The sequence below is a fragment of the Bufo gargarizans genome, chromosome 3 (genome assembly GCF_014858855.1).
Source record: "Bufo gargarizans isolate SCDJY-AF-19 chromosome 3, ASM1485885v1, whole genome shotgun sequence".
In the NCBI taxonomy this organism is placed as follows: domain Eukaryota; kingdom Metazoa; phylum Chordata; class Amphibia; order Anura; family Bufonidae; genus Bufo; species Bufo gargarizans.
In genome coordinates, this window is record NC_058082.1 from 389,056,416 (window position 1) to 389,082,973 (window position 26,558).

Below are 26,558 nucleotides of genomic sequence, written 5' to 3' on the forward strand. Positions count from 1 at the left end.
ACCTAGAGCCGCCAGCGAGGATCCCCCAGTCGCCTCCAGAGTCCGCGGGAATGAGCGTGGCGGTCGTAGACGTGTAAGTATTGAATTTAGTAGTTTAATTAGCATTTTGTATTAGGATTTACATTAAATTTTGTATTTCCTTTTTTTTCAGGGTTCCCTAGGCTCCACCAGGGAGGATGAGGAGTTCGGGTTTCCGAGCATCGATAACCTGCTCCTCATCCGACTGGTGGAGGCGCGTCCAGCGTTATGGGACCACGCCGACCGCCACCACGCCGATTATCGCCATACCCAGCGGCTCTGGAGGGACATCTCTGCAGAACTTTTAGAGACCTGGGGGGATCTAGATGCGGCGGCTCAGGAGAAATATGGTAAGTAAAACAATATGCATTTTAATAAATTAAAATATTCTTGTTTTCCTTTCATCATGCTGATTTTAGTTTTTATTGTTTTTTTCCATAGTCAAACTGGTTATAACGCGTTGGCGATCTATCCGGGACCGCTTCAGGAGGGATTATAACAAGGAGGGTCAGGCCCCGAGTGGCTCCGGAGGAACCTCAGGGGCCACATACATCCATACGGCGGCCCTGGGGTTCCTACGAAAGGCCATGGCACCAAAAAGGTAAATATTTATAACAACTGTTTAAAAAATAAATTGTAAAGGGGCTGTCCGAGACAGGGTAGCGTTTGGCTCCCCTGTTTTAGACAGCCCCCCACAGTCAGATGGACAACTGTTCTCTCCGTCTGAGTGTAAGGGGCTGTCTGAGACAGTGGAGCGTTTGGCATCCCTGTTTTGGACAGCCCCCCACAGTCAGATGGACCACTGTTCTCTCCGTCTGAGTGTAAGGGGCTGTCTGAGACAGGGTAGCGTTTGGCTCCCCTGTTTTAGACAGCCCCCCACAGTCAGATGGACAACTGTTCTCTCTGTCTGAGTGTAAGGGGCTGTCTGAGACAGGGTAGCGTTTGGCTCCCCTGTTTTAGACAGCCCCCCACAGTCAGATGGACAACTGTTCTCTCCGTCTGAGTGTAAGGGGCTGTCTGAGACAGTGGAGCGTTTGGCTCCCCTGTTTTGGACAGCCCCCCACAGTCAGATGGACCACTGTTCTCTCCGTCTGAGTGTAAGGGGCTGTCTGAGACAGGGTAGCGTTTGGCTCCCCTGTTTTAGACAGCCCCCCACAGTCAGATGGACAACTGTTCTCTCCGTCTGAGTGTAAGGGGCTGTCTGAGACAGGGTAGCGTTTGGCTCCCCTGTTTTAGACAGCCCCCCACAGTCAGATGGACAACTGTTCTCTCCGTCTGAGTGTAAGGGGCTGTCTGAGACAGTGGAGCATTTGGCTCCCCTGTTTTGGACAGCCCCCTATGCTATACGGTAGACATAGCATAGAACATAGATGTTTTATTTAAAGAACAATTCCTAACTTTCCTTTTTTTTTTCCTACAGAAGTGCCAGCCTCACTCGGGAGCCTGACCAACCTCCTGAGGCGGAACCGGAACAGATCACCAGCGCCAGCCCTCCTGTCCCTGATGCATCGGCTCAGGATAATCCGGGTCCCCTACCGGGTCCCTCCGCTCAACAGAGGCTCTTAGGTTTCCGTCAAAATTTAAGAGCCCTGGTGAGCGGGCAGAGATCTGGTAGGCCAAGTCGAGCCGATTATGCAAACCTTGTAGAGGTCGTTTCCGACGCTCTAGAAGGTTTTGCCCGACATCAAATGGAGTTTGGTGCTGACTTGATTCGCCGCTGGGAAGGGGCGGAGTCGGCGCATCAACGCAGCCCAAACTACCATTATGGGCTAAACATGATCGGTTTGATGGACTCAATGACGCCCGAGCAGTTACATCAGTTTAAAATCATGGTAGAGAACGGGTCATGGGAAATCATGCACCGCCCCCAACCCCCACCCCCACCCCCATCCCACACCTACCCCCCATCCCACAGCAGTGGCCAGTACCGCCAACCTTTCCCTTCCCACCCCCCCGAGCATGTGTTTCCTTCTTCTTCTTTTTCTTCTCCTGCCCCTTTTCCTCCTACTTCTTTTCAAACTCCCTCCACCTCTACACATGCTCGGGTCCCCTCCTCCTCCTCCTCCTCAGACCCTTCCTTTCTCCACACCCCTCAATTACGCCCTGCATCCTTTCCTATGGCCCGTAGTTTAACCTCAGTGGCTCGCCAGGACAGGGGGGCTACCATTGCCAGCCCCAGCGCAAGTCCACGACAGTCCACCTCCCCTACCTATTATGAACAGTTGTGAAAAAAATAAAAAAAGTTTATATTTTATTTATTTATTTATTTATTGATTGACATAAAAAAAAAAAAAAAATTATACTTTACTGCACTGTGTCTGTCTTTTTATTGTCCTGTACAGGGAACATTGGCACTCTAGCTGTGTTGAAATAAAAACTACCCTAGTCTCACTACTGTGCGTTTATTACAACACCCTTGGTAGTTTTTATATCAAAACAGCATTAGTGCCAATGTCGTAAGATCCATTAAAACCTGCCCATCAATAATGAGCTAAATTTTGGCTCTTTATTGATCGTAGAACCTATGATTGGAACATGAACAAGCAAATGCTTGTTCATTGTTCAATCTTGTGCCCTTTCATATGAGCCCTTGTGGGAGTCACGGTCCGTCAGCATCATCAGGAATTCATTAATTGTGATTTTAACGTTTAATGATTTCCCGATGACGCTAAAATAACTAGTGTGATTACCACAAGGGACACGCAAGGGACATAGAGTTTTTAAAGGGGTATTCACATAGACAATGGGGGGATTTCACTTGAATATGCCCCCATTGTCTGATAGGTGTGGTAACATTGGTAGGACCCACACCTATATTGAGAACGGAGCGGGGAGCACAGTTGCTGTAGGACACATTTCCCATGGTATGTCCACCGCCAAACGCTAATCCCCGCCTCAACTATAGAAATGGATGGAGGGCGGCAGCGCAGTGCGACCTCATCTACTTTCTTAGCTTCGTTCTCAATATATGTGAGGGTACCAGCCGTGGGACCCGCGCCTATAAGACAATGTAGGTATATCATTAAAGTGGTATGCCCCCATTGTATGAGATGAGAAAACCCCTTTAAGGCCCCTTGCACGCGACTGTATGCCACAAGAAACATATGGTCCGTGAGCGGGCCATATGTCCCATAGTGGCATTGATCGTGCACACGAGAGTACACAGCATCATAGTATACAATCATCCTGTGCAAGTTGAGTTGCCCGCGGGGATATAGTCTTGCACTAATAGATCATATGAGTGCAGGACAATAGCCCAGTTTGCGGCACAACATGGTCAGCATCATGATGCTCTGTACTCCTGTACGACGATCAGGGACATATGGCCCGCTAACGAACACTATACATCTTTATAAGTGCATGTAGTCGTGTGCAAGAGTCCGAAAGGTGTGGTCCATTATCAAAGTCGGACCAGCTTTGGAACTTCAACAAGATAGCCATGGAGAAATATAGGAGCATTACAACCCTATAGATCTCAATACATGAAGATGGAACCTAGAGATGCTTTTCATTTCAAAACGGATCCGCTAAACGGATGACAAAACGGAAACCAACGTGACAAACGGATCCGTAATACAGACGGATCCGTACAAACGGATCCGTCTGAATTGCTTCCGTTTGGCTCCGTTTAGTCAGTTTATTGACGGATCCGTTTGAAATGCCGTTCAAGCGGATCCGTGAAACGCTAGTGTGAAAGTAGCCTTACTGCTGACACCCTCTCAACTCTGTCAACGGGACCACTACTTGTATCCGTGTGTAACAGAATATGCTCTTTCACTCTGTAGTAGAATCTTGGGCCACTGCACGGTTAAGTCCAATATAACTGACGCCAACATTGACCTGTAAGGCCGAGTTCACACATTAGTTATTTGGTCAGTTTTTAACCTGTAACGGACCAAAAAAGTGAAATGTGAACTGAGTCTAAGATGGCCGTATGCTCTCCACAAAAATGCGGATCCATTTTTTTGCGGAATAGATGCTGACCCATTCACTTCTATGGGGCCCTTTTCTTCAATTTCACGGCTCTACATAACAAATTAAACATGTCCTATACTTGTCAGTGAAAATCAGGATGTGGCCCCATTGAAGTCTAGGGGTCAGCAGAAAAACAGAATCCAATCAGTTTTTTGCGGCCATGCTGAACTGTCTGTAAAAAACGGATCTACATTTTTGCGGACAGCATACGGACGTCTGAATGAGTCCTAAGAGTAACACCTGTCACCTGCCTATCATACTAATGCACAGTAACTGTTTCACTACCACAACAGACTAGGTATGCATGCTTCTGCAATGTTCAGGAAATAGCTGTTTATAACATGCTTCATAATTAATTAATTCGGATTAGATCAAATTTTTGTGAAAAATTTGGTGAGGCATACTAATCGAATTTTTAAAATTCACTCATCTCTAATTGTTTCACTTTGTCGAACATTTTTCCTTCTTTCAACCTTTTGTTGCAGCTTTGCTACATGCTGGTGTTGATTTGTGTTGGTTCTGGTAACATGCACATTCTGCCTCAGCTTCGCTTGCAGTCCAGAAGCTTCATGCTCTTTTATTTCATTTTGTACATGTATACGCTTTTTCTCAGCATCTCTCTGCTGTCTTACTGCTCATTGCTCATCATTTTCTTTTTCTTTGTATCTCAGCTTAACTTCACTATCTTTGCCTGTTCGCATTCTCTTTTGCTCTGCTTTCACAGGTCAGTAGTCCTCTTTCTATTTTATGGTCGAGGACATCCCATGATTTTACTGGACTAAAGTTTTAACGTTGTTAAATCAAGATTTCTATTTTCTACTTCTTGAAAGGGTGGTTGTGGATGTTAAAGCTTGTGTGTTTAATTCAGAAAGAGTGTTTCACTGGAGTGACTGTAATATATTATGCAATTACATAAGGGCAGTGCACTTGCAGACTTTATTGCGCTCCTCCACTTACGGTTCACCTGCTTACACAGAAAATGTATAATCCTCACTGAACTTCAATGCAGTATAGACAAAGGGGTGCGGGAAGGGCAATCGTGGCACCTGCGGACTATATTATCCTATAACGGTTTATATACACTGTAAGGCTACATTCACACCCGTATGAATGAGTCCGCATCCGTTCCGCAAATTATGAGGAACGGGTGTGGACCCATTCATTTCAATGGGGCAGCAAAAGATGCTGTCTACATCCATAGTTCCATTCCGCGGCCCTGCAGAAAAAAAATGTCCTATTCCTGTACACGAACAAGAATAGGCGTTTTCTATCAAAGCGGCGGTATGTGCATTCCGCAAATTGTGGAACGCACGTGGGGAGGTATCTGTGTTTTGCGGATCCGTAAACAATACGGTCCTGTGAATGAAGTCTAACAGTTAGTGATACAATGTGGGTGCTGAGTGCAGCAGAAGCAGCTCAGTCAAAGCAGGAGTTCAGTGTAGTAGGAGGTGCTCTCTGCTACAGTTGTAAGCGTGGCACAACCACAGTAGTATATGAGCATAGGAACCAGGTAGGTGGCACATTTTACACAGTCTCAGCAGATGTCCACAAACCACTGATACCAGTCTACCCTCAGTCTCCAACTGCCCCTCTCAGTGGTAGCAGTCCCAGACGCTCTCCTATAGCTGTGTTGTCTGTAACCCTAGCCTCAGTTGTCTCATCTCTCTCTAGATTCTGTTCTCCCTGACGACTCTCCTCTCAGGGGTCTCTCTACAATCCTTTCGGACTCTCCTCTTATCCCTCTCCATAACAGTTCCTCAAAGCCCTACATCCGGTCAGCACCAAGCTCCGGACTCTCCCTTCTAGCCCTTCCTACAATATCTGACTCTGAGCGTGCTCAGTACATTCAGTCACATATAATAATATTTTCATTCTACATAGATAGGTTTTAAGTCATGCATCTATCTCCGTTACATAGCAAACATATTTTAAAAAACGGTGAAACATCGGATATACAAATAATAGGACAGACTGCAGTATATACCACAGACATGTATAACCCTCTTACAAAGTGCTAAGAACAGGGTACAGTGCAGTGTGATTGCATGATGCAGCCTTTTTCCCCCTCCTGCCAGCACTTTGATGTATGAGCTAAATGTAACCACTGATCTGAGGCGAGCGTCCCCTAATGCATTGGAGTCTATGAGAGAAAGAATTTGATGATTGCTTGTTATAGTTCCTGATTGGAACAAAAAAAAAAAAAAAAGTTTTTAAAAATGAAAAAAAAAAATTTCAAATCTCCCCAGAATGAAAATAAAAATGCAGAACAATAAAAAAAAAATACACATCATGGGTATCGCCTCGTGCGAAAACACCCATACTGTCAAAATATAAAAATATTTATACCATATTGCAAACGGGACAGCACATGGCTGGTGCTATATAGAAAATGCCTATTTTCTGTGATTTCGGACAAGAATAGGACATGCTCGATATTTTGGTGGGGCCACAGAAAGAAAATACTGATGCGAACAGCACTTGGTGTGCTGTCTGACTCTTTTGCAGCTTTTGCAGCCCAATTGAAATGAATAGGTCCACATCCATACCGCAAAATTGTGGAACAGATACGGACCCATTCATACGGTCATGTGAATGTACACTTATTGTGAACCAAAACTAAGTCTGGGTCAAAAACACAGAACAGAGAATATCTTTCCATTATATCTTATCTCTGTGTAGGCTTCACTACTGGTTTCAGCTCACAATCACTGATGGAAATAACTGACCAAATAATGAAGAGTTCACTTAACCAATATTTTTCTGATCTCTCAGAACAGAAAAATAAAGAGAAAAAAAAAATCCTGTGCAACAGACAGATAGAAAATTGATTCCAGATGGAAATGGCTCAATCGGATACCAAATGTGCACAACTGATGCACAGAATCTGTTTTCTTACAGGATCCTGTGTTTTTTTTTTTTTTTTTACTAACAGATAAGAAGAATGGAAAAATAACTGTGATGTGAATAGGACATGTTCTATTTATTTGTTTTTGGGGGGTGCCGCGGAACGTACATACAGACGTGGACAGCACACAGTATGCTGTCCGCATCTTTTGCAGCCCCGCATCCGATCCACATAAATACATTTAAAAAAAAAATCTATATGAGAGTATTTAGCCTCTTAAGGACATAGCCAGTTTTCACTTTAAAGGGAACCTGTCACCGTGATTTTGTGTATAGAGCTGAGGACATGAGTTGCTAGATGGCCGCTAGCACATCCGCAATACCCAGTCCCCATAGTTCTGTGTGCTTTCATTGTGTAAAAAAAAACATGATTTGATACATATGCAAATTAACCTTAGATGAGTCCTGTCCCTGACTCGTCTCACGTACAGGACTCATCTCAGGTTAATTTGCATATGTATCAAATCTTCTTTTTACACAATAAAAGCACACAGAGCTATGGGGACTGGGCATTGCGAATGTGCTAGCAGCGATCTAGCAAACCAAGTCCTCAGCTCTATACACAAAATCCCGGTGACAGATTCCCCTTAAGGACAGAGCCAAATTTGGCTAATCTGACGTATCATATTTTAAGTGGCAATACCCTTGGAGTGCTTTTACATATCTAATTGATTCTTAGATCATTTTCACTGTACTACATGTTAATGGTAAGTTTGGATCAATTGGTCTTTGAAGATCTTTCTCTGGGCAAGTTCATTCAGGACAGGGAGCAGTAGCACTCCGAAAAGCAAACCGACTTTTTTAAGGACCAATTCAGTATTAAAATGACTTTGAACGGCTGACGTAAGAGTAACCACCCATAAATGACTCCATTTTAGAAACTAAATTAAAAACATTTTTAGAAAATGTGTTAACCCTTTAGGTATGCCACAGGAATTAAAACAAATAAATTTTGTGCAGATTTTCCAATATAATCCATTTTTTGCTGTAAGACGGCAAGGGATAACATCAAAATCGAGGCCGTCTTTAATGCGAGGCAAAGGGGCAGCTGCCCTGGGCCCAGTTGCTCCTGGGGGCCCAAGGCAGCTGCCTCTTGATTCCTGCTGACCTCTGCCCCATAAGATGTAGTCACTGCTTCCTGGTCCTCTGCTGTCGGCTGTGAAGTCTACACACAGCGTGAGGGCGCTCTGTGACCTCACGCTGTGCACACCAAAAGATTGCAGGCGGTGAGGAGCGGCAGCGTCCAGGAGCAGGAGAGGCAAGTGCTTTTTTTGGGGGGGTGATCTGAGGCTGGGGGCTGATTTATATATGGCTGGGGGCTGATATGAGGCATGAAGGACTGATATGAGGCATGGGGGTCTCATCTGAGGTCTGAATGGGATCTTCTTTATAATGGGCTCTGATCTGAAGTCTGATTAACATTGGGGGTCTGATTGGTGATCTGACCTGTTCTGTAATGAAAAAAAAAATTTTATTCTTATTTTCCTCCTCTAAAACCTAGGTGCTTCTTATGGGCCGGTGTGTCTTATGGGGCAAAAAATATAGTACTTGCTTGCTCCTCCTACCAACCTCCCCTGACCTTTGCGTACGATGTGACGTTACGCGGAGACACTGCAACACTAGAGTGAGCCAAGCCCCGGTCTCCTTCCCGAACTGCCCACTTCCAGCCCTGAGCCTAGCTTCCCAGAGCCCTGATCCTGACCCTACTGGAGTCTTCAGAACTGTAAGTTTTAACAGTAATTCACTGTAAGCTATAATTATATATATTATATATACACCCACACACACACACACGCTCCCCTAAATAATTATTAGGAACACCATACTAATACGGTGTTGGACCCCCTTTTGCCTTCAGAACTGCCTTAATTCTACGTGGCATTGATTCAACAAGGTGCTGATAGCATTCTTTAGAAATGTTGGCCCATATTGATAGGATAGCATCTTGCAGTTGATGGAGAAAATTTGAGGGATGCACATCCAGGGCACGAAGCTCCCGTTCCACCACATCCCAAAGATGCTCTATTGGGTTGAGATCTGGTGACTGTGGAGGCCATTTTAGTACAGTGAACTCATTGTCATGTTCAAGAAACCAATTTGAAATGATTTGAGCTTTGTGACATGGTGCATTATCCTGCTGGAAGTAGCCATCAGATGATGGGTACATGGTGGTCATGAAGGGATGGACATGGTCAGAAACAATGCTCAGGTAGCCCGTGGCATTTAAACGATGGCCAATTGGCACTAAGGGGCCTAAAGTGTGCCCAGAAAACATCCCCCACACCATTACACCACCAGCCTGCACAGTGGTAACAAGGCATGATGGATACATGTTCTCATTCTGTTTGCGCCGAATTCGGACTCTACCATTTGAATGTCTCAACAGAAATAGAGACTCATCAGACCAGGCAACATTTTTCCAGTCTTCAACAGTCCAATTTTGGTGAGCTTGTACAAATTGTAGCCTCTTTTTTCCTATTTGTAGTGGAGATGAGCGGTACCCGGTGGGGTCTTCTGCTGTTGTAGCCAATCCACCTCAAGGTTGTGCGTGTTGTGGCTTCACAAATGCTTTGCTGCACACCTCGGTTGTAACGAGTGGTTATTTTAGTCAACGTTGCTCTTCTATCAGCTTGAATCAGTCAGCCCATTCTCCTCTGACCTCTAGCATCAACAAGGCATTTTCACCCACAGGACTGCCGCATGCTGGATGTTTTTCCCTTTTCACACCATTCTTTGTAAACCCTAGAAATGGTTGTGCGTGAAAATCCCAGTAACTGAGCAGATTGTGAAATACTCAGACCGGCCCGTCTGGCACCAACAACCATGCCACGCTCAAAATTGCTTAAAATCGCCTTTCTTTCCCATTCTGACATTCAGTTATATATTTATATACATAAATATACACAGTACAGACCAAAAGTTTGGACACACCTTCTCATTCAAAGAGTTTTCTTTATTTTCATGACTATGAAAATTGTCGATTCACACTGAAGGCATCAAAACTATGAATTAACACGTGGAATTATATACATAACAAAAAAGTGTGAAACAACTGAAAATATGTCATATTTTAGGTTCTTCAAAGTAGCCACCTTTTGCTTGATTACTGCTTTGCACACTCTTGGCATTGTCTTGATGAGCTTCAAGAGGTAGTCACCTGAAATGGTCTTCCAACAGTCTTTAAGGAGTTCCCAGAGATGCTCAGCACTTGTTGGCCCTTTTGCCTTCACTCTGCAGTCCAGCTCACCCCAAACATCTCGATTGGGTTCAGGTCCGGTGACTGTGGAGGCCAGGTCATATGGCGCAGCACCCCATAAACTCTGCTTCATGGTCAAATAGCCCTTACACAGCCTGGAGGTGTGTTTGGGGTCATTTTCCTGTTGAAAAATAAATGATGGTCCAACATTACACAAACCGGATGGAATAGCATGCCGCTGCAAGATGCTGTGGAAGCCATGCTGGTTCAGTATGCCTTCAATTTTGAATAAATCCCCAACAGTGTCACCAGCAAAGCACCCCCACACCATCACACCTCCTCCTCCATGCTTCACGGTGGGAACCAGGCATGTAGAGTCCATCCGTTCACGTTTTCTGCGTCGCACAAAGACACAGTGGTTGGAACCAAAGATCTCAAATTTGGACTCATCAGACCAAAGCACAGATTTCCACTGGTCTAATGTCCATTCTTTGTGTTCTTTAGCCCAAACAAGTCTCTTCTTGAGAGAGTTGAGACGTGGTTCAAGGGGAGTAATGACTGGGATATATCAATACCAGGGTTCTCTCTATACAGGAAAGACAGAGAAGGCAAAAAGGGGGAGGGGAGGGGTGGGGTGATAGCATAAAATCTAATTTGATACAAGTTAGCGAGAACAATTTAGAGTCAGTTTGGGTTACCTTGCAGCTTGATGATCATAAGGTAACTTGTGTAGGTGTGATATATAGACCACCTAGCCAAGTCAAAGAATTAGATTATCTACTAGTTGAGGAAATAGCTAAAATGACATTGAAGGGGGACGTTATCATTATGGGAGACTTCAATCTTCCAGATGTAAACTGGAAAACCAAAATAGCTAGTTCTGCCAGGAGTACAGATATTCTAAATTCCCTACTGGGATTATCTCTACAGCAAGTAGTGGAGGAGCCAACCCCGGAAGGAGGCCATTTTAGATTTAGTATTCACAAATGGGAATTTGGTATCTGATATTACTGTAGGGGAAAGCTTGGGATCTAGTGATCACCAGTCAGTGTGGCTTACTATAAGTACAGTGACTGAGTCACACCACACAAAAACAAAAAATTAGATTAGTGGTATACGAGTCCCTATCAGACTGGAACAGTTTCATTGGAGTCCAGGAGAGATGGGACTACTTAAAAGTGGCACTATTAAAAGGCAACAGAAAATTGCATTAGGCTTGTCAGTAAAAGCAAAAAAAGGAAGAGACCACTGTGGTATTTAGCAGAAGTGGCCAAAATCATAAAAACAAAAACAAAAAGATAGCATTTAGGAATTATAAAAAAAATAAAACGAGGATGACAGACAAATTTATAAGATTAGGCAGAGAGAGGCCAAACAAGTTATAAGAACTTCTAAAGCACAGGCAGAAGAGAAATTAGCTCAGTCAGGAAAAAAAAGCGATAAGAAATATGGAAACCATACTTAAGGAGAGGATTGTAGAACATCTAAAATCCCATGGATTAAAAGATGAAAAACAGCATGGGTTTACTTCTGTCATGTCCTGCTCTGGCTATGTACGGAGGTCAGCCAGAATAGCAGCACGTGTTTAGTGTTCTGTTTTGGAGCCATGCTGGATCCGCCTCCCATGAGGTGCACTGGGTGGGGTCATTAGTTTAAATAGCACTCTATCCCAGTGCTCTGAGCGGGTTATAGAAATCATTCTGGCCTTGGAAGCAAGAAGGGAAGGTTGTCTGTTCCAGCTCAGAAAAGATAAGTGTGGTTTTCATTTTTTGTTGCTTGCTATCTTGGTTGTGTTGGTGTCATCTCTCCCATCCAGGTTCTGTGCGAGCAGGCTGCTCCTATTCCCCTTTTCACCATCTCAGGGAATCTAGGGTGTTTTAGCCCAGGCATGAGGACACTTCATTCCTACCATCAAGGTTTGAATGTGGGCTGAGCAGAGCAGGGAGAGAAGTCAGGGATTTGCTAGGAGGTGACCCTTCCCCTGCTTCTCTCCTAGAGCCTGGTTTGCTGGTTTATCTGTATGTCTGAGATCCCGTCCGGCGTGACAACTTCAGGGAGATCATGTCAAACTAATCTTATTGATTTTTTTGATTGGGTGACTAAAATAATAGATGGAGGAGGTGCAGTAGACATTGCTTATCTATACTTTAGTAAGGCTTTTGATACTGTCCCACATAGAAGGCTTATCAATAAAGTGCAGTCTTTGGGCTTGGACTCCCATATTGTTGAATTGATTAGGCAATGGCTGAGGGACAGGCAACAGAGGGTTGTAGTCAATGGAGTATATTCAGACCAAGGTCTTGTTACCAGTGGGGTACCTCAGGGATCTGTTCTGGGACCCATATTGTTTAATATCTTTATCAGCAAAATTGCAGAAGGTCTCAATTTTAAGGTGTGTCTTTTTGCTGATGACACAAAGATTTGTAACAGGGTTGACGTTCCTGGCTGCCATAGTAACACTGAACGCATTTTGAAGACGTCTTCAAATGCTTTCAGTTCACTTGTGTTTTTCCGGATCCGGCGTGTAATTCCGGCAAGTGGAGTACACGCCGGATCCGGACAACGCAAGTGTGAAAGAGGCCTTAGCTGCTTTTTTCTTGCCATAATACAAATTCTAACAGTCTATTCAGTTGGACTAGTAGCTGTGTATCCACCCGACTTCTCCACAATGCAACTGATGGTCTCAACCCCATTTATAAGGCAAGAAATCCCACTTATTAAACCTGACAGGGCACACCTATGAAGTGAAAACCCATTTCAGGTGACTACCTCTTGAAGCGCATCAAGAGAATGCCAAGAGTGTGCAAAGCAGTAATCAAAGCAAAAGGTGGCTACTTTGAAGAACCTAGAATATGACATATTTTCAGTTGTTTCACACTATTTTGTTATGTATATAATTCCACATGTTTTAATTCATAGTTTTGATGCCATAGTTTTGATGCCTGTAGTGTGAATCTACAATTTTCATAGTCATGAAAATAAAGAAAACTCTTTGAATGAGAAGGTGTGTCCAAACTTTTGGTCTGTACTGTGTATATATATATATATATATATATATATATATATGTATATATATATATATATATATATATAAACACACAGAAAATCCGCGGCACTCCTTGAAGTAAAAAAATTTGCAATTTATTCACACATGTCAGAAAAGACAACGTTAGACAACCATAGACAGTCCATTAGGAGTAAAAGAAGTGATTTGCCCGTGTCGAAACATTTTGTGGAAAAAGAAATCACAAGGAAAGTGACCTGAGATTCATGGTCATTGATCATGTTAAACCTTTGGTTAGAGGAGGGGATCAATTAAATATATTAAAGAAAACTGAGCTTAGGTGGATTTTTCGGTTAGATACTTTGAAACCAAAAGGGTTAAATGTCGAATTCAGGGTGACGGGAGAAATGGTCAGTTAGTCTCATGTTCAGAGGGCCTGTGATTTGTTGTATATTGCATACTGTATATAGTGGATTTAATAGAAGCTACTGGGATATGTTCATGCTAAATATGTGGCTTAACTGCTTGTAGGTACTGTTTAAATTGTTATCTTGACTGTTGCCCATGTCGGACAATAAGTATGGAGATGAATTACAGGACAAACAGAGGTGTAATATTGTGCCCAAATGAGTGCCCTAATTTAAAATGGCGGTTATAGACCGGTGATGGGGCGCGGACGACTAGCGCAGCGCACTGTCGCATGCATGATGTGCGGGGAGAGCGCTGACGCGGTCGATCGAGCGTCATCACGCTGGGACTCCGCCCAGGGGTGACGCATGGTGGTTATGTACGGCGTCACAAGGGAAGAAGGATTGACACATGCGCACTGGGGAGTAGCAGACGCGGAAGAGTGGCGCGAGCCTCCATACAAGTGAAGACGCCTTCTCCCTATACTTCTCTCCATAACTTGTCCTGATAAGGTATTAGAGTCATGTTTTTAATAGCACTATTCACTTTATTATATGCACTTGTGCACATTGATGACGATTTCAATCAATCACTACTTTTGGAAATTTCACCTACAGTCATGTGAAAAAATTAGGACACCCTTTGAAAGCATGTGGTTTTTTGTAACATTTTTAATAAAAGGTTATTTAATCTCCGTTTCAACAATACAGAGAGATTAAAGTAATCCAACTAAACAAAGAAAACCGAAGAAAAGTCTTTTCAAGATCTTCTGTAAATGTCATTCTACAAAAATGCCTATTCTAACTGAGGAAAAAGATAGGACACCCTTGCCCCTAATAGCGAGTGTTACCTCCTTTGGCTGAAATAACTGCAGTGAGACGGTTCTTGTAGCCATCTACCAGTCTTCGACATCGGTCTGAGGAAATTTTACCCCACTCCTCAATGCAGAACTTTTTCAGCTGTGAGATGTTTGAGGGGTTTCTTGCACGTACAGCCCTTTTCAAGTCACCCCACAGCATCTCAATGGGATTCAAATCTGGACTTTGACTTGGCCATTCCAGGACTCTCCATTTCTTCTTTTTCAGCCAATCTTTGGTTGATTTACTAGTATGTTTTGGGTCATTGTCATGTTGCATGGTCCAGTTCCGCTTCAGCTTTAATTTTCTAACTGATGGTCTCACATGTTCTTCAAGCACCTTCTGATACACAGTAGAATTCATCGTGGATTCTATGATGGTGAGCTGACCAGGTCCTGCTGCAGCAAAGCAGCCCCAAACCATGACACTTCCACCTCCATGCTTCACAGTTGGTATGAGGTTCTTTTCTTGGAATGCTGTGTTTGGTTTACGCCAAACATGTCCTCTGCTGTTGTGTCCAAATAATTCAATTTTGGACTCATCTGTCCAAAGAACATTATTCCAGAAGTCCTGGTCTTTGTCAACTTTATCTCGGGCAAATGTCAGTCTGGCCTCGATGTTTCTCTTGGAAAACAAAGGTTTCCTCCTTGCACACCTCCCATGCAAGTTAAACTTGTACAGTCTCTTTCTGATTGTAGAGGCATGTACTTCTACATCAACAGTAGCCAGAGCCTGCTGTAGTTCTCGAGATGACACTTTAGGGTTTTTGGAGACCTCTTTTAGCATCTTGCGGTCTGCTCTTGGGGTGAACTTGCTGGGGCGACCAGTCCTGGGCATGTTGGCAGTTGTTTTGAAAGCCCTCCACTTGTAGACTATCTTCCGGACAGTGGAATGGCTGATTTCAAAATCTTTTGAGATCTTTTTAAATCCCTTCCCAGACTCATAGGCTGCTACAATCTTTTTTCTGAAGTCCTCTGACAGCTCTTTTGCTCTCACCATGGTGCTCACTCTCACTTCAACAGTCAGGAGCACACCAAACTAAATGTCTGAGGTTTAAATAGGGCAAGCCTCATTCAACATGCAGAGTAACGATCTACTAATTATGTGCACCTGGTGTGATATACCTGTGTGAGATCTGAGCCAATTTAAGAGGGAATACATGTGAGGGTGTCCTATCTTTTTCCTCAGTTAGAATAGGCATTTTTGTAGAATGACATTTACAGAAGATCTTGAAAAGACTTTTCTTCAGTTTTCTTTGTTTAGTTGGATTACTTTAATCTCTCTGTATTGTTGAAACGGAGATGAAATAACCTTTTATTAAAAATGTTACAAAAAACCACATGCTTTCAAAGGGTGTCCTAATTTTTTCACATGACTGTATATGCATTTAGGATTGATTGGTATCCATGTTAACATTTTAAAATTGATTACATGAATTGTAGCTTACCCCTAAGGGGAGTGCACTGCTATTGTATTGGCTGATGAATTAACTGGTCACGATGTGATGATGTATTTATATATGCACGTATGCACTTTATGTTTTACCTGACTTGAAAAAGGTTCTGTGAGAGAACCGAATTTTTTTACTTCAAGGAGTGCCGCGGATTTTCTGTGTTGTTTATCCGGTCCTGTATCGAGGGATCACTGCGGGCACCGCTACAGCTACAGCTGCATATTGAGAAGTGCTGCCTGACCTTTTTTATGGATAGATATATATATATATATATGTCACAGGGAAATGATGAAAATGGAGATTTGATCAAATCCCTAAGCGAGATGATCAATTCATGGAAGATGATGTTCCCTAAAGAAAGTAAGTGATTTGATAATCAAATCCCTTAACTGTTTTAGTGAAAATAAAAACTGTTACAGACCTTTGTTGAAAAGTATCAGTATTAGCTGAGAGAGAGATATTGCAGAGTTTAAAGAAAATAAGGCTTATACGGTCCTCAAAGAAAAGTCAACTGTCAGGGAGACCGGATCTGAATATTCCACCAAAGAGAACGGATCTCTCTGACGGTAAATGGGAACAAACAGGGACACCTGGTAGGGCTAAAAATAGGAACCAGCATAGGAGGGGTAGGGGGAGAGGAGGTAGAGGTCAACCATCTCATTTTTTAGACCGGGGATAACATACCCACTGAGGAATCAATCCAAAACACAGGATCAACAGGGCCCAAAATAATTAACTTATCTCAGAAATTACTTAATGCTACTGAAATGACCGTTCTTAGTAAGGGTCTTTCCTTAGTTTAGACACGTCGCTTTGATGCCTTCTCTTGGACCAAGGACTTACAACTATTCATTCGTAAGTTGAGATGGCACACATTTTTTAAAAACAAAGACAAGCGACAGTGTATGGAATTTGGGATCCCCTTAGACATGCTATCCGATGTCAGACTATTAGCTAGTTTGGGAGTAGGGGACACTAGTCAGGAGGGTGAGGGGCCATTTACGGCACTCAGAAATAAGAGTATGAAAATGCCACCCCCACAGCTATATATCTTGTGTAGATGTCTTCTCCCAACTTGTAACAGCAGATCTTTCTAAAATATCCTCATCCATTTCAGCATCAAACTGTACCAAGGAAGAGTGGGAAGCAATTACTACCTTGAGAAACGACTCTTCAATTACCGTGAAGCCCTCCGATAAAGGGGGCAACACGGTAATCATGAATTCTTAAGATTATAAAAAGATGTGCGAGCAGCTATTGAAAGACAGAAAGGGTTATGAGATACTGTCTTCCAACCCGACTTAGTCATACCTGCTTAAACTTAAATACATCCAGAATTAAAAAAAAGGATTTCTCAGGAGGAATATGGCTTCCTTTAACCGAAATCTCCGGTAGTCGCAACCTTTTACAGTCTACCTAAGATCCACAAGGGCACTAGCCCACTGAAAGGGAGGCCTATTGTTTCTGGAATTGGTAGTATCAGCCAAAACATTGGGGTTTATATAGATAAAATCCTTATGCCATTTGTAGTGTCCCTCCCATCTTACATCAGGGATACCATGGATCTTCTCAAAAGTCTGGAAGGTGTCACCATTGATAGAGGATCCATCTTGGGGAGTATAGATGTGGAGGCTCTCTACTCTTCCATTCCCCATGAGGTGGGACTTAGGGCAGTGCAATATTACCTTAGTATGAGGGGATGTCAATATATCACACATAATGATTTTGTTTTAAGACTCCTCGAATACTTACTTACCCACAACTTCTTCCTGTTTTGTAACAAGATGTATCACCAGCTCAGGGGCACAGCGATGAGCTGTTCATGTGTGCCAGCCTACACAAATTTGCTCCTGAGCTGGTGGGAATCAACTATTGTCTTTGACAGCATGTTGCCGGATACCGTGCCTATATCAATGTGGGCTAGATATACACTACGTGCAGAATTATTAGGCAAATGAGTATTTTGACCACATCATCCTCTTTATGCATGTTGTCTTACTCCAAGCTGTATAGGCTCGAAAGCCTACTACCAATTAAGCATATTAGGTGATGTGCATCTCTGTAATGAGAAGGGGTGTGGTCTAATGACATCAACACCCTATATCAGGTGTGCATAATTATTAGGCAACTTCCTTTCCTTTGGCAAAATGGGTCAAAAGAAGGACTTGACAGGCTCAGAAAAGTCAAAAATAGTGAGATATCTTGCAGAGGGATGCAGCACTCTTAAAATTGCAAAGCTTCTGAAGCGTGATCATCGAACAATCAAGCGTTTCATTCAAAATAGTCAACAGGGTCGCAAGAAGCGTGTGGAAAAACCAAGGCGCAAAATAACTGCCCATGAACTGAGAAAAGTCAAGCGTGCAGCTGCCAAGATGCCACTTGCCACCAGTTTGGCCATATTTCAGGTGTACACTACAGGCTACAGGCTACCCAGAAAGAAGAATGACCATAACTCTCTTAAAGGGAGGAAGGGGGTTATTTATCTATTATCCTCTCCTCCTCTCCTTTTAACCAGTTATTTGCCTCCTGAGCTACATCTGCTCTCAGCACTCATAACCTGGTTATCCAAGGTGCACAGTTAATATCATTGTGTTTGCAGGATTTCGGAGGCCAAGAGAGGAGGAAGCAAGGACAGTGCGGTGAATAAATAAAATTACGTAGTGGAGGGGCGGCGCCGTAGGCCAAGAGAGGAGGAAGCAAGGACGGTGCAGTGAATAAATGAAATGACGTAGTGGAGGGGGCAGTGCCGTTCGGCAAGTATGTGGGAGTACATTTATTTCTTAGGAGGCGGGCTGGGCACTGCAGGGGGGCGTTACTGGGCACTAGAACAGAGTAAAAATGCTGCTCTAGGCACCTTGAGACTTAATTTGCATATCAGAAAAATCACTTTTTCATCTGAATGAAAAAGTTGAATAAAAGAAAGAGGACATGCTGGAAGGAAGGTACTTCATTGCACATTGCTATGTTAACGGTTTTATATGGTCAAAATAGGTGACAGATTCCCTTTGATAGGAATATTAAAAGCTAAGCTTTATCAATTAAAAATTACAGATCACTTCTTCTGCTAATACTCCCACAAATGCATTCTACTTTCCTATTCAGCAGCTCTCATCGATGGTGCTATCTTCTCAATGGTAGCAGCTAGAAATATGCAACTGGTCTTGTTTTAAAGCTGACAGTCGGGAATAATCACTGGTAAAATCTGCTTTTACTTTCACTTTCAGCTTCATTCACAGCATCCCTATTTCTATCATTGATATCTTCCCCTGTACTGAACAGATTTAAGTCAGTCATTCGGGTATTGTCTGAAAGCTTTCATATTTCTAGCTGGTACCAAACCAGAGATATAAGCAGCTAAAGTAGCTCCCCCTCCCTGTCAGTCTGGAAGAGAATGAGGGACAGCTGGCTATTAAGAGGCTACAAGAAATGCTTACTGATTTATTGTACATTGCAGGGCTTGTCTCTGGTTATCTGTATGTGAGGATACACACTGCTCTGGGTACTGTGGGACGTTATCTGCGTTTTGATTGGTCCTGCTAGTTCATGTGAGGAGAGCAAGGACTTATGGGAAGTTGGGGAAATACAGGATGGCTTCAAGGAACAGCAAAGATCATCACAGGAAGAGCAGCAGAGGCCATCTTAGGAAGTTGCTGAAATAGAGGCACAGAGAAATATGGTTGCTATGGGCTGAATACAGATATCAGAAAGGTAAAATTAGCTGGAAAAAAATGCAGCTTCATGAATATCTTCCCTTCAGCATCACATATATTAGGAATTTCAATTTTGGTAGTGAAATAGCAATTACACTTTAATCAGTCTGTTAATTTTGTCGGTGACATAAAGCCATTTTTGGGGGTTCCAAAGTCCACGATTGCATACGTTTTATTGTAATAGTTTAGTAAATCAGTGTTAATTGTGTTGGTGACATAAAGCTGTTTTGTTTTTATAACACCGCATTTTCATCCATCTTACTGTAATAGAAGAGTAAATAAGTCTGTTATTTGTGTCATTGACACAAAGCCATTTTTTGGGGTTCAAAAGTCCACTGTTGCATCTGTCTTAATGTAATAGCAGAGTAAATCAGTCTGTTAATTATGTTGGTGACACCAAGTTATTTCTTTTTTTAAATAACACCACATTTTCACCAGTCTTACTGTAATAGGAGAGCTAATTAGTCTGTTAATTTTGTTGGTGACATAAAGCCATTTTTTGGCATTTCAAAGTCCACCGTTACATCTGTCTTACTGTAATAGCAAAGATAATCAGTCTGTTAATTGGTCGTGGTCTCTGTCTTACTGTAATAGCAAAGATAATCAGTCTGTTAATTGGTCGTGGTGCTGCTGGTGGAGCTCCTGCTGTAGGGAGAGGATGTTGTCGATCTGTGCCAGCTACTCGCCCAACTAAAACACCTTCTTTTGGTGCACGCAGGTAACAGGAGGTTTTGCGTCATTTTGTAGGCCCTATTAACACTCTACGAAAGGTGAGTAGAAATGATTGAATTTCTCAAATTAGATTCGGTCGGTTTGTAGAATTTTCTGAAAAGATTTGATTCGATCTGAATTTATTTGTGGCGAATCGCATTAAAAAACAGCTATTTCCTGGCTGCAGAGAGCCTGCATAGTGGTGTAGAACACTTTGCCTTGCAGTAACACTGTAAGTCAGTATGACACGCAGATGACAGGCAACGCTCTTAGAATCACTGCACACTTTACTTATTTGGGCAGTTATGGGGCCAAAACTAACCAAATAACTCAAGTGTGACCTTACAGGTCAATGTCAGCGCCAGGTAAAAAGAACCGTGCAGAGACCCAAGATCATATGGCATCCTATAGCGTGAAAGAGCGCACGCCTTTTACACCATCAGCTGATTCCACATAGATGTCTACAGAAACGGTTCTATTAAACGCTTACACAAGTAGAACCCCCCTGACAGAGTGGAGAGGGTGTCAGCAGTAAGTTTGTGTTGACATCACTGATTATTTTGCCCTTCTTCTGATCCATCAGAACAATAACCCCCCAAAAACGGATCCTGTCTGAACATCCGCCTTCACTTGGTCAGCATTTGGTCAGTAGTACATCAGTATTGCTAAAGCTGAAAAAATATGGAATATATGCATGTGTTTTGTACCCACTCCTGCTTTTAGCTACCAAATCATAAGCCAATTTTGATGCAAAATACTGTAACGATCATGTCATATAGGCCTTACAGCTGCTACATAGACAGGATTCGAACCCATGACCGGCCATGTCCCAGGTGGTAGCTCTAGCCACTAGACTACCAACCCTTCTGGACTTTTCCTTCTACTGAATTCTTTGATCTACCTTGTTCCATCCTTGCCTTGTTAATCTCTGTGATTCCTTGCACCTGCTACTTCCTCTTTATAACGCTTTCGGGCCCCTAAAATGCCAGGGCAGTATAAATACCCCACATGTGACCCCATTTTGGAAAGAAGACACCCCAAGGTATTCAATGAGGGGCATGGCGAGTTCATAGAAATTTTTTTTTTTTGGGGGGCACAAGTTAGCGGAAATAGATTTTTTTTTTTTCTCACAAAGTCTCCCTTTCCACTAACTTGAGACAAAAATTTAAATCTTTCATGGACTCAATATGCCCCTCGCGGAATACCTTGGGGTGTCTTCTTTCCAAAATGGGGTCACGTGGGGTATTTATACTGCCCTGGCCCTAAAGCGTGAGAAGAAGTCTGGAATATAAATGTCTAAAGAATTTTACGCATTTGGATTCCGTGAGGGGTATGGTGAGTTCATGTGAGATTTTATTTTTTGACACAAGTTAGTGGAATATGAGACTTTGTAAGAAAAATAACTTGTGCCAAAAAAATGTCTAAATGGAGCCTTACAGGGGGGTGATGAATGACAGGGGGGTGATCAGGGAGTCTGTATGGGGTGATCACCACCCTGTCATTGATCACACCCCTGTAAGGCTCCATTCAGACGTCCGTATGCGTTTTGCGGATCCGATCCATGGATCCGTGGATCCGTAAAAAACATACGGACGTCTGAATGGAGCCTTACAGAGGGGTGATGAATGATAGGGGGGGGTGATGTCACGGCTGTAAGTGAGCAACACACAGTGAATAGCAACTGACCGGACCCAAACTAGGGAGGATAAAGGGTGACCCCTGTCAGACCCTAAAAGCTCTCCCTAAGCTGCTATGCACATGTCCGGATCCATATGGTGGATCGAGACATGCCCGCTTACCTTAGACTGATGACCACTGAAACCCCTGCAATAGTGGAAGAGGCACGGCCACCGGTGCCCTGCTCAGTATATGGACGGAACCGGGGTCGCCTCGGATCCGGTCAGCAAAGAAACAGAAACACACAATGTCTGAACACTTAACTGAAGGAGGTGCGGCTGCAGTGAAAACAGATCCGAAGTCAGCAGACAATATCCGAAGTACTTGCTTCAGCAGAACACAGATCCAGTGAAAAGATATCACACAGGTGAAGATACTCAAACGAGAGATACAGCTCAAATGAAAAGTATAATCCGCACCTCTACAAAGGAGGAGGGGTGATTTAAAGGCAGCAAAATCAAACACAGGAGAGACAGCTGGGAGGAAGGAAACAGAAAGTGAAGACCTCATCACAAGGGCGGAGAAACAGGGCAGAGGGAACTCCTCCAAGCTCTAGTAGTGACATCATCACAGGGGTGGAGAAACAGAGCTGTGAGAACGTCTCAAAGCTCTGGTAGTGACAGGTGATCAGGGAGTCTATATGGGTGATCACCCCGCTGTAAGGCTCCATTCAGACGTCCGTATGTGTTTTGTGGATCCGATCCATGTATCCGTGGATCCGTAAAAATCATACGGACATCTGAATGGAGCCTTACAGGGGGGTGATCAATGACAGGGGGGTGATCAGGGAGTCTATATGGGGTGATCAGGGGTTAATAAGTGACAGGGGGGGTGTAGTGTAGTGTGGTGCTTGGTGCTACTTATTACTGAGCTACCTGTGTCCTCTGGTGGTCGATCCAAGCAAAAGGGACCACCAGAGGACCAGGTAAGCAGGTATATTAGACGCTGTTATCAAAACAGCGTCTAATATACCTGTTAGGGGTTAAAAAAAAAATCGCATCTCCAGCCTGCCAGCGAACGATCGCCGCTGGCAGGCTGGAGAACCACTCTCTTACCTTCCGATCCTGTGTGCGCGCGTTCACAGGAAATCTCGGCTCACGCGAGATGACGCGTATATGCGTCGCTGAGCGCAGAGCTGCCGCCTCCGGACCGCGATCCTGCGTTAGGCTGTCCGGAGGCGGTTAAACGCGTCAGCGATGTCTGTGTCTGCCTTAGACAACCATTCTCCTTTGCCCGCTAACAGAATGAGAGAAATGGCCTCCTGGAGTGAAGAATATTTCATGGTGAATTCTTCCGAGGGAATCAAGGAGTTTAGGCTGGGAATATGCGAACCATGAGGCGCTGACAGATCGTAAATCAGTCGTTTTTTATTTGTGAATTTTTTGGTTACAATGCCGACAGGGTTGATCCTCCAGGAGTCGAAAGGAACGTGTGGGAAGGGGCCGATAAGGAAACCCTTCTCTACTTCCGACTGGATGAGGGAATCCACCACGTCGGCATCCTGGACGGCAGACAGTAAATTGGAACCCTCCCAGGTGGACTGAGGAAGGGCTATGAGACCCGTGTGAAAGCCCTTACTGAAACCTGTGAGCAAGAATTCGACCAGGTCGGGGCTGTGGTGATCCTGGAGCAGCCTGCCCAGAAGCTCCACATTGACCCCGCTTAGTCATTTGTGCTTGGCCGTTCTCTGCGGGTAGACTGAGATGGGGTGAGCCCGGAAGCAGGAGGAGCAGACGTGTAGTGCCCTGCACTGATCATAGTTGCAGGAGGCTAGGTTGTAGTTGTTGCAGATTTGACTATTGCCTAAGAAAATGATGGGGCGACCCAATTTGTCAGTGTTGCTGTGCCTTAGCTGAGTGCCGGTGGGGCCGGCCAAAGGCCTTATAGGAGCCATCGGTTGACCAACGGAGGGACACCAATCGGAGGTGTGGAGAATGGACTGGCAAGAGCTGCAAGCTGGAGCCTTTAAACTGGCGAAATGCCGGCAGAAAAGTTCCATGTCTAGACAAGCCCAGTTGGTAACCCGATGGAACTGAGCCAGCGCTGCGGCAGCTTTGGCCGAGAAGGAGCTGTGGTAATCATAAAAGCCAAATCCGCCGTATTTATAACCCAGGTCGGTGACTCTGTACATGTACAAATCCAACTCCTCTCTTCTTTCTGGGTGGACGGTGCAGACTATGTCCCTGAAGAGGCTAAAAGCCAGGACAAACTCGGGAACGGTTAGTTTTTTGTTCAACCGGGCGTCCCTGGATTTTAGAACGATGGAGATGTTTTCGCAAGCTATTGTCTTGTTCTCTACAGTGTCGTGGGTAGCTATCAAGATAGCGGCTAAATTGACATCTTTGCCCTCCAAAAGGTCTTTCTTGATGCTATCTGTGATGAAATGAGCTGGGGCTATCTCGGGGAGGTTGGAGACCCTACCTGGGGAGGTTGGCTTAGGTGAAGGAGCTGGAACGGAAGGACGCTTGGGTGGGTCAACTGCCGAGTGCCTGGATTCCACCGCTGACAGCCTGTTTTGAACGTACAGTACCGAAAAAGACAGGCTGTAGATGGTGGCATGTAACTGGGTCAATGACAGTTGTATGGTGGACATTGACACATGACCCCTGGGTTGGGAGGACGAGCTGGACATTAACAGTCTGAATAATTCTGCCTTCCTGGCGGAGGCTGGATAAGGTATTCCTCTTCTATTGAGCTCGGCAATCAGTTTAGGCACGGTCCAACTCCTGAGAGAAGTAGCGCTGGCATGCTCTGAGGCAAGGGTCTCCGGAATTGAAGAGGTCTCCCCCCATGTTGTCCAGATGAGACATGCTAGAATTGGAAGGATTGACAGTTACTGGATGAAGGATTCTACCCGGGAACCGTGCGAGTACTGTGGAGCTGATGATCGTGAAGGGAAAACCACCCAGAAGAAGAAAGGAAGGTGTGATGGAGCTATGTCACCGCTTGTGCCCGGAGGTTTAAGAGACTAACGTACCTGATGGTTTGGAGCCCCTGGGATTTGTGAACCGACTCTGGAAATTCCAGTTCCGTAGAAATGGACCATTATCGAGCTTGAAGAAATCATGACAAGTAAATCGGCTGGGCCGAAGGTAGAAGCAAAGTAAATAGGGTGAGAGTGTCGTGCCCTGTTGGAGAGGCTTCCCCTAAAAGCGTGAACAGGACGAACCTGTATCCTATGGAAAAAAGAAAGGAGAGACGCAGGGCCTGCGTGACATGACCGGGCGAGACCTGGGCCGTGGACCGGAAGGACAACCTAGACAAGGAGACCTGAGTGACTGAATAACGAAAACAGGTGTGGAGCATGAAAGGCGAGGCCTGGATGACGTGACAGGCAAGGTACGTGGAACGGGGAGGCTTGAGTAACGTAAACAGGCGTTCAGTGCACGTGGAAGACATGGAGCCTGGGTGACGTGACAGGCATGAAACATGTACGAAAAGGAGGCCTGGGTAACGTAAACAGGTGTGCAACATAAACGGAAAGGAGGCCTGAGTAACGTAAACAGGCGAGTAACATGAAAGGAAAGGAGGCCTGAGTAACGTAACAGGCGTAAAACATGAACGAAAAGGGGGTCTGCGTGACGTAAACAGACATGAAAAGTGAACGGAAAGGAACATGGAAGGCAAAGAGGACAGAGGAACGTAGGTCGGCGTGGAATGTAAGAGGAAAATGAACGAGAGAAAATGAAGACAGACGTGGAATGTAGAAGGTGGCGGGGTCTGAGAAAACGTGGACGGGCACGGAAGAATGGAGGCCAGGAGGCATGAAGGAAGTAAGAGAGTGAAAGTGGAGACTAAGCCAGAGTAATGTAACCGGACGTGAACGTGGACTGGGAGGCAGGATGACAAGACAGACGTGAAAGGAAACAGGGGACCTGACAGCTGGACAGGTGTGGAACAAGGACAATGGAGCGGCTGAGAAAAGTAGACAGATGGACGACGCGATACACAGACTGGAAGGTGACAGAAACGGAACGTGGACCGAAGGCCTACATGAGACAAACGCTGTGCGGTACACGTGGAGATGATGCTGCGAATCAGAGATAAGCGACTTACCGTGGCTGATGGAGGAATCGACGGAGAAGATGATAGCCCGGGTAACGCCGCTGGGTACCGGAAGTGCTGAATTGCCTAGTTACATAAACAATTTTATATATTTTTTTTTTCCTTTTTCCCTTCTCCCTCTTCCTCCGTATTCTGTCCGTGACATAAAACAATGATGATGCTAACCACTCACATACGGACCTGGGATAGAGTGGTGAGTTACAGGCCTAAAATTCGCTTGGCAGAGGTTTGAAAGGCTGAATATCCGGTAGGCGGTTTGCGTGAGACTGGCTACTGAATAACTGGAGAATATGAGGAAAAAGAATTTAAATGACATTTAATTCTTTTAATTTTTTTTTTCTCCCCTGTCTGCCGACATGTCATCTGGAGCCTCCGACAATCACAATTCACAGCAGAACAGATAATAGGAAGTAGGTTTATTTCCCTTCAATACACCCCGTAAATGGTTGTACAGATGTAGCAACATTAGCGATCCCTTTTTTCACATAACAAAAGCCATTAGATGGCAGCATTCTTAATTAAAACCACAGTAACAGTTTTAACTAAATTACATCTACCTCTTTTTAACACATTAAGTTAT